The sequence below is a fragment of the Canis aureus genome, chromosome 15 (genome assembly GCF_053574225.1).
Source record: "Canis aureus isolate CA01 chromosome 15, VMU_Caureus_v.1.0, whole genome shotgun sequence".
NCBI lineage: Eukaryota > Metazoa > Chordata > Mammalia > Carnivora > Canidae > Canis > Canis aureus.
In genome coordinates this window covers 34,154,633-34,171,749 of record NC_135625.1, presented here as the reverse complement: position 1 = coordinate 34,171,749, position 17,117 = coordinate 34,154,633, and the positions used below count along the sequence as shown (strand labels likewise).

General features: G+C 36.2%; 1 protein-coding gene across 9 annotated transcripts in view; it reads right to left on the bottom strand.

Annotated features, from left to right (window-relative positions):
• The window catches only part of NRG1 (neuregulin 1), a 1,069,619-nt gene that overhangs the window by 896,252 nt on the left and 156,250 nt on the right, over positions 1 to 17,117 (bottom strand). The window lies entirely within an intron of this gene.

The window sequence follows — 17,117 nt, the reverse complement described above, 5'->3', positions numbered from 1 at the left end:
TGTATTTTCATTTTCACTTGTTTCCAAGTATTTTTTTTTCTTTGATTTCTTGGTCGGTGCACTCATTGCTTAGTAGCATGTTACATAACCTCCATGTATTTGTGGTGTCTTCAGATTTTTTCTTGTGGTTGACTTCAACTTTCATAGCATTGTGATTGGAAAAGATGCATGGTATGACTTTGATGTTCTTGAATTCATTAAGGCTCATTTTGTGAGCTAATATGTGCTTTATTCTGGAGAATGTTCTCTGTGCACTTGAAAAGAATGTGTATTCTGCTATTTTAGGATGGAATGTTCTGAATATATCTGGAAAAGCCATTCGTTCCAGTGTCATTCAGAGCTTTTGTTTCCTTGTTGGGTTTCTGTTTAGATGATCTGTCCATTGATGCAGGGTGTTGAAGTCACCTGCTATTATTGTATTATTATGAGTTCCTTTGTTATTGCTTTATTTGGGCACTCTTACGTTGAATGGATACTTTATCTTCTTGTTAGATTGTTATGTAACCATTTATTATGATATGGTACCCTTCTTTATCTCTTGTTACAGTTTTTGTTTTAAAGTCTACTTTGTATGACATAAGTATTACTATTCCAGCTTTCTTCTGACATCCATTTGCATGACAGATGTTCCTCCATCTCCTCACTTTCAATTTGTAGGCATATTTAGGTCCAAAATGAGTCTCTTGCAGTTAGCATATAGAGGGATCTCAATTTTTTATCCATTCTACTGCCCTATGTCTTTTGATTGGAGCATCAAGTCTATTTATATTCAAAGCAATTATTGATAGATACGGATTTATTGCCATTTATTACTTGTTTTGTGGTTGTTTCTAAAGATTTTCTCTGATCCTTTCTCATCTTTCTCTCATGTTTTGCTGATTTTCTTTAGTGATATATTTGGATTTCTTGTTCTTTATTCTTTGTGTATTAGTGATTTTCATATATAGTTATAATTAGGTTTGTAGATAGCACCTTCTGCAAATAGCAGTCTATATTAAGTTGATGATTGTTTAAGTTTAAACCCATTCTTCTCTTCTCCCCACATGTTCAGTATATGTTATTATATTTTATATTATTTTGAGTCCCTTGACTGATTTTTTTTACAGAACTATTCATTTTTTACTGCTTTTGTCTTTCCTACCTTTATACTCTCACTTTTTGACTCTCCTTTCCATTCAAAAAGTCCCCTTTAATACTTCTTGCAGGGCTGCTTTAGTGTCAAAAACTCCTTTAGTTTTTGTTTGGGAAACTATCTTCTCCTTCTATTCTGAATGATAGCCTTACTGGATAGAGTATTCTTGGCTGCAGATTTTTCCCATTCAGCACTTTGAAAATATCATACCACTATCTCTGGCTTGCCAAGTTTCCATTGAAAAGTCTCCTGCTAGCCTTATGGGCTTTCCTTTCTAAGTTACTGACTTCTTTTTTCTTTCTGCTCTTATGATTTTTTTTCTTTATCGTTGTATTTTGCAAAGTTATTACAATAAGCAAAGGGCTTGCCTTTGTTGATTTTGATGAGAGTTCTCTGTGCCTCCTGGATTTGAATATCTGTTTCTTTCTCCAGATTAGCAAAGATTAGCAAGTTTTCTGCTATTACTTCATATAAATTGCCCCCTTTTCTCTCTTCTTCCTATAATATAAATGTTATTACATTTGATGGAGTCACTAAGTTCCCTAAGTGTACTTTTGTTTTCTGTGATTCCTTTTTCCCTTTGTTCAGCTTGAGTATCTTTCATTATTCTGTATTCTAAATCGTTAATGCATTCGTTCTTTCATCCTGCTATTCATTCCATTAAGCCTGTGTCTCATTTCATTTACTGAACCCTTTATCTCTGCTGTTATTCCTTACATCTGTGTTAAGGGTCTCATTCATGTCTTCCACTCTTTTGTCAAGTCCAGTTAGTATTTTTATAATCATTGCTTTAAATTCTCTATCAGGCAGATAGAGAATTATATTCTACTTAGAATTATATTCTACTTATATCTGTTTCACTTAGATTTCTGGCCACGACCTTGTCTTGCTCATTTCAATTTCTCTATCTCCTCATTTTGCCTGCCTCTGTGTGTCTGTTTCTCTGTGTTGAGAAAGCCAGCTAGGTCTTTCACTCTTGAAATAGTGACTTTATGAGGAAGAGGCCCTGGAGTGCCCTGAAGTGCAGTATCCCCTGTTCACTACAACCTTACACTTAAGGAAAGTATCCTATGTGTATTGATTATGTCTGCTATTGTGTCTGAGTCACTTTTCCTTTCAGTGCAATTTTCTGCACTGAGTGTCTGTCTGTTACAGGCTGTGCTCACTCTCTGTGGTGTTATAGTGGGACTCAGGCGGTGTACCCATTGAGAAATTTGAAAATTGGAAAGTGGTATTAGCAATTTGTGCTGGGCCACTAGGCCCATGCCAGATCCCCCAAACTGCTGCAGCAGCTGGGGGGTGTGCACCAGTTTGTGGCCAGTGTGCAATATTGAGCACAACGTGCAATGATGGCTGGGCATGGCTATGCAGTGCATGGTAGCTGGAGGTGCCTGGCTGGGCATGGTGTGGTGGCTGGGCATGGCACACAGTAGGAGCTTTGCACCAGGTGACTGGTCAGGGTGTATGTGCAGCTTTAACAAAATTTCCCCTGAGCCTTAGCATGAGGTTACATGTATCTATGCAGCCTTGCCTCCTTCAAATGACTCTACATTCATGCTGGGGGGCAGGGAAAGAAAATGGTTTCCAAAGAAATACTTGATTAGTCTCTGAAATCAGTATGAACTGGTCTGTATCACCTTTGCCTTCCTGGGATGTGTAAACTGTCATTTGTGTGTTGCCTCTCTGCACAGGGTGCTATCTCTTTAAAGGTGGCAGCCCAGCTATCACTTGCCCTCCTGGTTTGCCCAGTCTTGAATCAGCTGACTTTTAAAGCTCCAGGTTCCAAGTCCCACTGGTTTTCACAAACTCATGGAACTCAGCCCCTCTGGTTTTTAAACCCAAGTGTTATAGAGATTGGACTTCCTTGTGTGAGTTCCCTTGTGCAAGGATCCTGTTTCTATGTCCTCTCCAAGTGCACAGCTCCTCTCTCTGCAGCCAGCCCCCTTCTGCCTTTCTGACCTTCATAAACTTTCAGATGTAGCTTCTTCTCTGTGTTTAGTTGTGGAGTTTGTTCTGCCAGCCTTTGGATCATTCTCTGGCTTACTGACTTAGATGTGGATGGTATCTAACTATAAATAGGGAAAAGGGTAAGCTCAGGGTTCTCCTACTCCACCATCTTCCCACCCTCCTCATGATCCTGTATTATTTTTATAAGAAAATTTACTTTGAATTTCTAAAAATGATTAACAGATATGTGCATGCATACAATATCAACACACTCTAATTCTAAAACAAGTTGGAAAAATGTTTTCTCAGGACATTTGGCAACTCCTAAAACTAATCATTGATATACAGGCTACCCAATTTTTCTTCAGGTCGGCTTTCTTAAATTTATGCAGTAACCATATATTTGAAATAAATTCCTATCAGAAGTTCAAATATAAATAAAAACTAATGAATAAGGAAGTATCTGCCTTGGATTTTTTTCTCAATAGTTCCAGTATTTGCTAAAATCACTGAGATCTTTATTTTTATGTAAGTACACCCACAAATAAACACCACCAGAATCAAGTGTTAGAAAATACAGCATGTGTCAAGCCAACCATATTTTAAGAGAATAAATTAGGTATCTCCAGAAACTACTTCATTTAAGTCATATCATACAATTGTTAAAGTCACCTTCAGCTTTTATTCTATAATTTTTTTGTATTTCCCTGAAAACCTCAAAATGTTTCCTATTTCTTCAGTTAATAGTCCTTTCTATATTCTGATGTGGCACTTTATTTGGTATGATTTTTTTAAAAAAGATTTTGTTTATTTATTAGAGATGGAGGGAGAGAGAGAGAGAGAGAGACAGAGAGGGAGAGAGAGAGAGAGTGCAAGCGGCAAAGACTCAGGCAGAGGGAGAAGCAGGCTCCATACAGGGAGCCCGACGTGGGACTTGATCCTGGGTCTCCAGGATCAGGCCTTGGGCGGAAGGTGGCGCTAAACCGCTAAGCCACCGGGGCTGCCTGTGGCACTTTATTTGGGAAGTAAAGAAATATTAAAGTAAGCATTAAAAAGTTATTAAAAGCAATGACTCTAATATCAGAGGCACCTGATATGATCAGATCATGTATACTTAAAACTTAAATTACACATATTTTATATTAAGCAAGCAACGAAAACAATGGCATTGATCCTTTCTCCCACAAAATGAAGGGAGGTAATTTAAAAAATGCTTCAGCCTCTGAGTAATGGTCAACTTTCTCTATTTAACATATTTTTATTTTGGGACACCAGGGTGGCTCAGCAGTTGAGTATCTGCCTTCAGCTCAGGCCACGATCCCGGGATCTAGGATCAAGTCCCGCATCAGGCTCCCGGGAGGGAGCCTGCTTCTCCCTCTGCCTCTCTCTCTGTGTCTCTCGTAAATAATTAATCTTTAAAAAAAGACTCCTAACTCTGGGAAACGAACTAGGGGTGGTGGGAGGGGAGGAGGGCAGGGGGTGGGGGTGAATGGGTGAAGGGCACTGAGGGGGGCACTTGACGGGATGAGCACTGGGTGTTATTCTGTATGTTGGTAAATTGAACACCAATAAAAAATAAATTTATTTTAAAAAATCTTTTTAAAAAATCTTAAAAAATATTTTTATCTTAATAAGTCAAAGGCAAAGAAGAAATTAATCATGAAATCTGAGGACAATGCAAGTAGGCAACAGATTATACTATAGATAAATCATGCAACTTAGGTAGAATCAACAGATTTAAAAATAATTTTGGGTCTGAATAGGCTGTTACATAGGTCTCTCTGGGTCTCTACTGAGATGCATAAATTCTCACAAATTACAGTGATTAAATAAGTGCCTATCATTGCCATCAAGAATGAAAAATAACAACCATCAGAATAACTAAACTTGGCTCACAGCCAAGTAAATATCTCTAGAAAAGGAGCTTATCATTCACTACTCTTCTCTCTCAAGTTTTTGATTTCTCACTGAGATGCCAAGAAAAATGGTTAAATCTAGCAATTCCATGAAACATTGTCTAGCAATGACATTTTCAAGGCATGATAGAATTTGGACCTTACTAAGTTCCTAAGTCCACATGTTGATAAAGAAGCATACCACAGAAACAGATGTGGTTAGTAGCAAATCACTATATTAGAACACTGAGCCTGATACAATTTCAGCAGATATTTTATATTCTGCTCAAGCCATCTGTCTCAGACCTTTACCAAGAATAACATTTCATTAATACCAGGTTGGAAATGGCAGGTTTACCCTTACTGACCCTATATAATCACTGGTTTTGAGAACACTAGGAACACTGTTGATTCTGTTTCCCTTATAGGACTTACTCATGGATAAGTCAAGTTTCTCCTTTAGAATCATACTCATCATAAGAAACCAACATTTCTAGGGAAGTCAAGAAAATTTGTCTCACCAAATCTTTAGAAATAGGAATTACAAAAGGACAGTTAAAAACATACTCCACCTTCCTTGGCCATGTATTGCTGTTATCAAAGGACAAACTCTTTTTCTCCTTTTTCATTTACCTGAATACAGAATATTACTCAGCCATCAGAAAAGATGAATACCCACAATTTGCTTTGACACGGATGGAACTAGAGGGTATTATGTTGAGTGAAATAAGTCAATTGGAGAAGGACAATAATCATATGGTTTCACTCATTCGTGGAATATAAGAAATAGTAAAAGGGATTATAAGGAAAAGGAGGGGAACTGAGTGAGAAAAATTGGAGAGGAAGACAAACCATGAGAGACTCCTAACTGGGAAACAAATAAAGGGTTGCAGAAGGGGAGTTTGGTGGGAGAATGGGGTGACTGGGTGATGGACACTTGATGGGATGATCACTGGGTGTTATACTATATGTTGGCAAATTGAATTTAAATTTTAAAAAAATTATTCATTTACCTGAATACAGAACAGATTAGCCTGACTAAAACAAAATGACAAGGTGGTTGAAATAATATATATGTACAAAAGTCTGAGCTAAAAGTTTATGATGTTTTTATTCCTAGTTTGCTGATCAAACTGTAATTTGGTACTAATATATTCAAGAATGTGCCAAAAATCTTACTCTACACCCCTTAAGTGCATGCTCTATCTAGAGTACTTAGAGCAATTTTTTTTCTTACACTCAAAATTATTTTTCTCCAAATACTGTAGGTTGAACTGTAGGTTGAAAAAATATATTTTCTTTGTAACATGGAACAGAAAACTACTTTAAAATGTATTATTAGTGGAATAAAATTTCTTCAGTGACTCCTATATGACAGGGCCTTTTCTAGTTACTGAAAACAAAGATAAACAAAACCCAGAAACCAAGTTCTTTTTTTAAAGATTTTATTTATTTATTCATGAGAAACACAGAGAGAGAGGCACAGACACAGGCAGAGAGAGAAGCAGGCTCCATGTAGGGAGCATGACGCAGGACTCGATCCTGGGTCTCCAGGATCACACTCCCTGGGCTGAAGGTGACGCTAAACCACTGAGCCACCCGGGCTGCCCCAGAAACCAAGTTCTTCAAACAACACTCAAAAACCTGTAATCCCTTAATTACTCTGGTCATAAAATATGTTCCTTTAACCCAAATCCCACAAAAAAAGCAAAATGGTAATAAATGGTAATTTTTAAAATGGTAATAAATGGTAATTTTTCGTGGTAATAAATCTGACCCACAGAAGATTATACCTAAATATTTGTTGAATGAATAAAGCATATGAAACAAGAAATGGGCTGCCAGATAGAGCAATAAGTATCAGAAATATACAGGTTAGATAATTTCTTATCAGAAAAAAAAGGTGGCGTGCTCGCTTCGGCAGCACATATACTAAAATTAGAAAAAAAAGGTGGATTTTAAAATGTCTGAAGGTTTTGCTGGGTTAACAGACAATATAGAAATCAGTGGTTCAGTACCTTGGATAGCTCCACAGAGGCAGCCACTCTCTGAAGTCCCAGATCTACTTTCTTTGCCTGTGTCTTTCAACAGAAATCACCTTATTAAAGGGTTATGCCACTTTTGTTTTAGATTCATTCTACATAAAACAGAAAAGACTCCTTAATCCTATCCCACCTCAACACACATAAATCAAATATGCACGCATAGAAATCTGGCCTACTTGTTAAAATTATGCCCTGATCAGGGAGTAAACCTGTCACTTTAAAAAAAGTGATCTAGGAAGTCTTGCTTATCTCTTGCTATGTGACAGCTCACGCTAAGAAGGCTTGTTTCCCCTGATGAGCAAGAGATTTACTTGCAGGATCTTATGAAGTGGCTATCTAAAAGTTGGAATAAAATACACTACCAACCTTAACTCGGTGTCAGATTTAAATCAACAAATCTCTGAGGAACACTCAGAATGCTTATGGATAAGCATGCTATCTCTCCATAAACATTCACATAGGTGAAACAACTACACATTATCTATGACTATAAAGTAATAATAATGATTAAAAAGAAAAAACTGTGAAGTAAAAAGACATTACTTAATGTCTCAAAAACTATACAGAGCTAAAGTAAAACACTGACAAAGACAAGATCTCATCTTTATTAGTCTACTTCTCTTGTTTGCCTACTGAGTTGTTAAATCTTTGCTTGCTTCTATACTGTAGCCATCATCTTATGGTTGAATATTCATTTGCATAGTTTCTCCCATGCTAGATTGAAAATTCTTTGATAGGATGGATCATGTCTCATTCACAATAGCCAACAGTATCCTGGACATAGTAAATACTCAATAACTGTTTATTGAATTAAACAACTGAACTCATCTCTGGCTTATGAAACTCTGTTCTCAGAGCAATATAAATGGGATCTATCCCAGTACATAATTGTGTTACTACAAAGAAAAAAGAAGTGCTGTTGTTTCCAATAGTAAACATAACAAAGAGATTTGAGACATCTGGAAATATTTACCCCATAAAGAATCCTATGAGAGAAAGTAATACAAACCATATCTTTCTGATGAAAAATCACAGAAGATTCTGTTTATGTTGTATTTTTAAATCTCCAAAGACTGTACTATGAAGAACCAGAGAAATATAAAAACTTACCTCTTGGGGGAAAATATAAGGTCAAAAGAAGAGATTCCCTTTAAACAAAGAAAAAGGAGGCAAAGAATAAAAAAGAGGCAATGGGCAGGGGAAGATAGTGATGGAAAAAGGAAGGGGAAGGAAGGAAGGAAGGAAGGAAGGAAGGAAGGAAGGAAGGAAGGAAGGAAGGAAGGAAGTTAGTTAGTTAGTTCAGGTCATAAAGAAAGATGCTGGTAAAAGATGGTCCTGGGAGCAAAGTTCTAACTTGACAGATGGTGAGGTCAGAAAAATCAGCATCACTCTAAAATTGTACAAATATAAAATAAGCTTATTCTTGTCTGCCTATGTATATTACACAAAATAGAAGGATGGGGAGTATCACTTTGGTTTTACTGGAGTGACATAAGAGGTTAAAAAATTATTTCTTGGGGAACAGTTTCCATAAAATGTTTTAGGAGATTTCAATTAGAATGCCTGAAATAGATTCTCAAATAATTTCAATAGTTATCAAGGTTTTCCAAGAGAAATTCACATTATGTGTTTAGTCCTACCAAATTCAGATATGCTGTCAATTTTTATTCTTATAGAAAATGTATCCTACATGAAATTATCCAGTGTTTGAAAGCAGTTATAGAATTTCGGGCACTCATTTTAGAAAATTAAATGTTAATGAGTGAGGCCCTTTTTCATTTCAGCAGATTTTCTATTTCACTAGGAGTCAATTCTATCTGGTGTTTCTAATCCAAAACTTAAAATTCATCCTTCAAGGCCTCTGATCTTATTTAAACACTGAAATTGTACAGTGCAGGTCCAAATTTCCATAAAAGTGACTCTGTTACTGATTCCATTTCATTCTCCCCTCCATCTACAGTTTCTTTTTTCCCTGCATCCGGAACACCTTATCTTTACATTTTAAGAAACAGAATTTGAGTGTGCCTGGGTGGCTCAGTTTTTTTAAGCATCTGCCTTGGACTTAGGTCATGATCTCAGGGTCTAGCCCTGGATCAGGCTCCCTGCTCAGCAAGGAGCCTGCTTCTCCCTCTCCCTCTGCCCCTTCCAGCCACTGCTTGTGCTTGCTCTCTCTCTCTCTCTCTAATACATAAATACAAATCTTGTGGTTCCTCAAAGAGTTAAAAATAGACCTGCCCTACGACCCAGCAATTGCACTGCTGGGGATTTACCCCACAGATTCAGATGCAATGAAACGCCAGGACACTTGCACCCCGATGTTTATAGCAGCAATGTCCACAATAGCCAAACTGTGGAAGGAATATCCATCGAAAGATGAATGGATAAAGAAGATATGGTTTATGTATACAATGGAATATTACTCAGCCATTAGAAATGACAAATATCTACCATTTGCTTCAACGTGGATGGAACTGGAGGGTATTATGCTGAGTGAAGTAAGTCAATCGGAGAAGGACAAACAGTGTATGTTCTCATTCATTTGGGGAATATAAATAATAGCGAAAGGGAATATAAGGGAAGGGAGAAGAAATGTGTGGGAAATATCAGAAAGGGAGACAGAACATAAAGACTCCTAACTCTGGGAAACGAACTAGGGGTGGTGGAAGGGGAGGAAAGCGGGGGTTGGGGGTGAGTGGGTGACGGGCACGGAGGGGGACACTTGACGGGATGAGCACTGGGTGTTATTCTGTATGTTGGTAAATTGAACACCAATAAAAAATTTATTAAAAAAAAACTAAATAAGAAACTGAAATCACTAAATGTTTGGAAAAGAAAAACTTAATTTAATCTCCATGGTCTAATAAAAGATCTTATTAGCACAGAAAAAAAAAAAAAAGAATAGCCTTGGGAAGAAGTAGCAAACATATATACTATCTTCTATGCTGTCACATAGCAAAGAGCACCAATCCGTAATAGTTGTCTTTTCTATAGTACCTGAGTCTCTACTTCACAATCTTTGTCATCAGGCAGGCCATATCAATTGATCTGAGTTGGCATGAGAAAGAAAACCCACTTATCATCTTTCCTACAGAAGGAAGAAAACCCCACAAATCTCTGTACTGAGAATCATGAAGATCTGTTCTTCCTTTAGACTCCACCAGTAAGCAGCGAGGTAAGTAACGTCATACCTCAAAGGTCTCACTACCTTTACTGATAAAATTTGGAAGTATGGAAACTTAGACTATCTCTAAGTTTCCTTCATGTGTTATAGTCCTAAATACCTTAACATTAAGCAATGTGAAGTATCTATGAATGATTTCAAAAAGCATGCCCACCATGTAAGTTTAAGAAATGAAGTTACTCATTTAAGTTATAAATCATTGTAATATTTTACCTCTTGACCAAGCTACAAATACTAATTATAAGATTCTTTGTCCAACAGTGATTGTTTAAGCCAAGGAATATATTCTAGGCCAATTCCTATATGAGGAATTAGACGTTCAGAGAAGTTAATTGATCTGCATAAAATCATGTAGCTAAATCTGCATACCCAGCTTATGATTACCAACATGAAGATTATTAGCACAATTATTAGTTTTCATGTAGTTTAGAGAGAGGATTTTCAAACTGCAAACCCAAATCTACTACCAAGCCAGTACCTCTCTTCCATCACTATTCGTTTTTAGGGTTTCTTGTTTATGATTCCTTTATACCTGAATACTTTTAGGAAGCCTATATTCTTTCTTTCAATTCCTTAAGATTTCTTAATCTCTTGATCCCTAGTTCAATGAACATATATATTTTAGTCATCCTTTCATACTGTATCAGCAAGTTTCCCAATTTAGAACCACTGAAATGTTTACTGGTGGGTGGTATACTTGGTCCTTGAATAACATGGGTTTGAACTGTGTGGGTCCACTTATGTGTGGGCTTTCTTCAATAAACATACTACAGTGCTGTAATTGTTTTTTCTCTTCCTTGTGATTTAACATTTTCTTTTATCAATACATATACATAATATGTGTTAAATCTGCTATTTATGTTATCAATAAAGCTTCTATTTAAGAGAAGACATTAGAAGTTTTGGGGGAGTCAAAAGTTATATGTAGATTTTCAGTTGCATGGGAGTTGGTGCCCCTAACCCCTACATTGTTCAAAGGTCAACTGCACTTCCTTTACTGCATCATAACTATGCTAAATAAGGCTTCACCTAACAGAAGCCCTGTGGAATCCAAAAGGCAGCCACTATTGCTTCCTTTCTGTTTCTTGTCTGCATGTGGTTGCTGTATATGAATCCTTGAGCAGTAATTATTTAATTTGCTTAAAAATGATAATATGCCATAAAATGATCTTAGTATGTAACTATGTTTGCTGTGTAACTTTTAATCTAATTTTCAAGCACTTTATGTTGATTTGATATAAAGAGAACAGAGGCATCCCAAGTTGTGTATGAAATATAATGGACACAAATTCACTAAGTGACCATATTCTTATGGTATTACAATCCAGGACTATCATAGCAATGAAAACAAAAGGAAGTATGACATTTAGCATAACTAAATATAAGTGAGAAGTTAGATATGAAGTTGAGAGACCTGAATTCCATCCTTAACTTTCATGCTCAAGTTACAAACTTGCACAATTGTCCTCACTTCCTTGACCCCTGGCTATAAAGTTAGAAAGTTCAGCTGCTTTCTAAGATCACATTGATTTTTATCATTTTATTATTAATACTGCCATGGGAAGACCCAGTACCCCATTCCCATGTGTGGTAATTGGTCCTGTGCTTACCCACTATGACTCACTGCCAGTCTGGCATGAAGAGCCTCCTGCTCTGTGACTAATCCCAAACATCCTAGGCAGTAGTCAATAACAGCCTGCTTCAACAAAAAGTAAGAAAACAAAACTTCTGCCCCTGCCCCTCACTTTCAGTCTTCACACTACAAAGAACCTATTGACTATATTTTCCTCCAGTGTAAAGGGCCAGGCCACTACAACACTTTGTAAGCATCTAGAAAAACTCTACAACTCCATGAAGCAGATGGTACTGAACTAATAAGGACCTTAGGAATTTCCATAATTTCTAACCCAAACCTTTCATATTACATTGAAGAACTTGAGATCCAGAGAATGGTATTGTCAGTAGAGTCAAGCATTTTTGAGCCAGGCCAATGTGCTTGCATGGGGAAAATATGAAAGAATAGGGAGAATTAACAATTCCTAACATCAGTGGGTTTTGATGAGTGGTTTATAAAATATCCCAGAATACAATGTTTTCTTAACATTCACATTAAAAGTTTTAGAAGTCTCCACATACTTATTGTTATAGTGAGGCAGTGTGAGAGAAAAATTACTTGTTCAAGAATTATGACTCCTTCACTTAGTGATGGCTGGCCAACTGCTTTGCACTTCATTTTGTCATCTGAAAAATGGCACTAAAAATGCCTTAATCAAATTTTTTGACAGTAACTGTTATCTAGCATCATTAGCACTGTGTGTTTCACACATTTCTTAACATTTTCAAAGGTACGTATTGTCTGATGGTCACAACAAATCCTACAAAGTATCTCTTTAGTGTGACCTAATACCACAGTGGGTCCTTGGATTAATATCCTAAAATGTGCTCATAATCTTGAAGACTCTCAAAGAAGACATTTTCCTACAATGAACAATACTGTGCTTCTAAGACTGTGAAAGCCATCCTACATGGAAATATTATTGGGGACTTGAGAAGAAAATAGGTTTATCTAAAGTTGTTTTAAAACAATGAAAGGAATGAAATAAAAGAATGTTCTTATTTCTATGAACTCAAGGTGATATAGGATAGGTTTCAAATCTACCACTTCCTGATGGTGATATAGAAATAATGTCTGAGAATGTTAATCTAAACATAGCAAACTAAACTGACTCACCTGTGTACATGTTGTAACAGTAAGCATCAGCTGCAAGAAGTGTTACTCAACATAAGATCAGACTCCTGTACACATATAAAGACCCACTTCCACAGAAAGATTTTCAGTTTAATATACTCTAATGCCTATAGCTCTTATTCCCAAACTGAGAGCAAGCTACATAACACATTTGCAAAGATATTTCCATTTGCAAGTTATATCATGGTGGAACTCAAATGAGCCTTTAAGACCACCCAATACAAACTTTTCATTTTATAGATGAATAACTGGAGACTAAGAGGTTATGTGGCTTTTTGCTGAAAGTAAAAAAGCAAAAAAGAGGCAGAAACTGGGTTAGAATAGAATGCACCCCACTAGAATTCTGTGCCAGGACTCTCTAGGAGTCATGGGGTCTGACTTACACTACACAAGAGGCAGAGTAATCAAGACTTAGGCTTAAAAGAAATCACTCTACCTTAGACTGAGCCTATTCTAAATATATATCTTCTCTTATCCTGTCAATGTTTTATCTTACACCTTTGTTCAAATAGTATAACTTTTTAAAATGTTTTTCTTCTTTCATGACTTTTTTGAAAGTGTCATTTAATTGCACCCTGTCCACAGGATTGGTAGGTGTCAAGAAAAAGTAGTTTCAGATGGATTATACATTGTTCTTCTCTTCTCCATTACCAAAGATGTCTATAGCTCTGGGGCATCTGGGTGGCTCAATTGGTTAAGCATCTACCTTTGGCTCAGGTCATGATCCCAGGGTCCTGGGATGGAGACCCACATCAGGCTCCCTGTTCAGCAGGAAGGCTGCTTCTCCATCTCCCTCTCCCACTCCTCCTGCTTATATACACTTGCTGTCAAATGAATAAATAAAATCCACCAAAAAAGATGTTCATAACTCAGAACGTGCTTTTCCTAATAGTTTGGTCTCTGACTTCTGCAAGTAATCTTTCTAAACAAAATCTACAAAAACAAAAATGTGTGATAGCTCTATTTTCTCCTCTAAGGCATTAACAGTTTTGCCTTCACCTATGGATCACCAAAAATGTTCTCCTAGGAAGTAGCCCAACTATTAATAAGATACTACAGAAAAATCAGTTGAGGTCAGGCCAGAGAGGAGGAACAATATTTTTATTGTTGTGTCAAACCAGAGACAATAACTTTTCATTTCAAGTCAATATAAAATATAATCCTAGGGGAGCCTAGGTGGCTCAGTTGGTTAAGCATCTGTCTTCAGCTAAGGTCATGATCTCAGAGTCCTGGAATCTAGCCCCATATTAGGCTCACCCCCTTTGAGGCTCTCCCGCCTCACCCTCCTTGGTTGTTCTGTGTCAAGCAAATAAATAAAAATCTTTAAAAAAATATAATTCTAGAATCAAATCATGATGCTTGCATTGGAGAAACTGTTTTGTCAGTAGAATCTCTGAAATGATACATGGAACTATGCTGTTTATGCATTTTGAGTTTATAATTATTATCAAAATCAATAAGGTTAAGTAATTGCCCACAGTAGGTTCTATACATGCATTAATCATACATAAAATAAACAATGTAAAATGTTCTTGAAAAATTCAGGGCAAGCTAAATAGTTATAAATATACATGATACATGAAAGAACACTAAAGGAATTCCATTATTCTGCTGTTGTTATTAAGGACACAAACCCTTCAGGATTTATCATTCTAAAATTCTGTATATAGTAAGTGTCCTGTTGTCAACCCCAGTCAATGAATCCCATACCTTGGTTAATTAGCAACTATAAGAGGGAATTGCTTCGATTCTGCACATAAAAACCAATGCAGATGGCCCCCGACTTAATAGTGGTTTGATTTAATGATTTTCAACTTTATGAGGGTGTGAAAGCAATAGCATTCAGTAGAAGTTGAACTTTGAATTTGGATCTTTTCCCAGGCTAACGATATGCAGTAGGACTCTCATGATTCTGGGCAGATCAGTGAGCTGTAGCCCCCAATCAGTCCCCCAATCATGAGAACACACAACTGATACTCTGACAACCATTTTGTTCCCATTCAACCATTCAACTTTTCACTTTCAGTATAACATTCAATAAATTACATAAGATATTCAAAATTTTGCTACAAAAAAGGCTTTCTTTTAGATGATTCTGCCCAACTAATGTAAGCACACTGAGCACATTTAATGCAGAATAAGCTACACTATGGTGTTTGGCAGATTAGGAGTACTAAATAAATGCTTTCTCAACTATGATGTCTTTGACTTACAATGGACCTATACAGATGTAACCCCATTTTAAGTCAAGGAAGATCTGTATTCCATATTCACTGGAGTAAGATAAAATATACTTAATAATTATACCAATGATAATATAAGCTAATATTTACAGAAGGCTTACTAGAACTCAGACACTATATATGTGACTTATTTCATGTAATCTTCACAACCATATTTTATAGGTAAAAAATTGAAGCTCAGAGAGGTTAAGTAACTTGCTCAAAATTACAACTATAAAGTAGCAGATCCAAGTTTGCATTTTCAGTCTATGTGATTCCAAAATGCTTGTTCTTAACTGCTACTCTTGCCCACAATTTAATCTCCCATTAATGACTTTCATAAGAATATTACTGTAACTCATCATTGAAAACAATAATCATCATTGTGAAGATTGAATCACTGAATAGAGGTACTACTAATGGTAGACTGATAAATCAAATTTTGTGATATCAGGTTTTCACGAAGCTTACTATCTGCACCATTTGTAATGAAAATATGGGAGAAAATTCTGCTCAAAAATAGCATGTTATGGTGAAAATACACTATACCCAAAACCTTAACACAACACAAAATGGTAAACATGGCATTTTCCTAGATGACTAGATATATATTAAATGATGAGGCTTTTCAACATCAGCTGAGACACCTGAGGAATTTTTCAAAGAATCAAATCATCCACTGAATCTCACTCAAAATAATAAATACAACTTCAGTCTGAAATATTCTCTTTGTCAACCTTCCTGAATATATATTATAGTCTTGAAGAGCACATAAGGGGATAAGGCTAAAGTAAACAAATCTAAAAGAGAAAATATAGACTAGTCAATTACAGTTATATTTTAATTTTGAATAAATTATAATGTTTGATACTAATGCCTACTAGTTTTTTGTGTTTTTATTAAAAACATTGATTCCTAAAAGAGATAGAAAATAATCTAAATACTCAAAAATAGGGATGCATAAAAAGTATGGAACATCCATAACTTAATACAGTCATTTAAAAAATCATACTGAAATAATACTATGGGAACATTTCTAAAATATATCACCTGAACAAAAGTGTTAAAAGAATATTATAATATGATCATATTCAATGGTGAAAAATGAATTTTCTTCCAGCATCAGGAATAAGGCAAGAATGTTCACTATAACCACTTTTGCTCAACATAGTACGGGAAGTCCTAGCCACAGCAATCAGACAAGAAATAGAAAGTATCCAAATTGGTAAGGAAGAAATAAAACTGTCATTATTTGCAGATGGCATGATGCTATACACAGAAAACCTGAAAAAACAGCAAAATACTTAATAGAACTGATAAATGAGTTCAGTAAAATCACAGGGTACAAAGTTGATATTGGTTACATTTCTATACACTAATAATGAAGTAGGAGAAAAAGAAATTAAGAAAACAACCCCAGGGCAGCCCAGGTGGCTCAGCGGTTTAGCGCCACCTTCAGCCCAGGGTGTGATCCTGGAGACCCAGGATCAGGTCCCACATCATGGAGCCTGCTTCTCCCTCTCCTGTGTCTCTGCCTCTCTCTCTCTCTCTCTCTCTCTCTCTCTCTCTCTCTTTCTGTCTGTGTGTGTGTGTGTGTGTGTGTGTGTGTCTCTAATGAATGAATGAATGAATAAATAAATAAATAAATATCTTTTTAAAAATAAGAAAAAGAAAACAACCCCATTTACAATTGCACCAAAAATAAGATACCTAGAAATAAATTTAACCAAACAGGTGAAAGAGCTGTACTCCAAAAACTATAAAACAGTGATGGAAGGAATTGAAGATGATATAAGCAAGTGGAAAGATATTCCATGCTCATAAATTGGAAGAACCAGTATGCCCATACCACCCAAAGCAATCTGCAGATTTAATGCAATGCTTGTCAAAATATCTACAACATTTTTCACAGAACCAGAATACTACTAAAATTTGTATGAAACCAC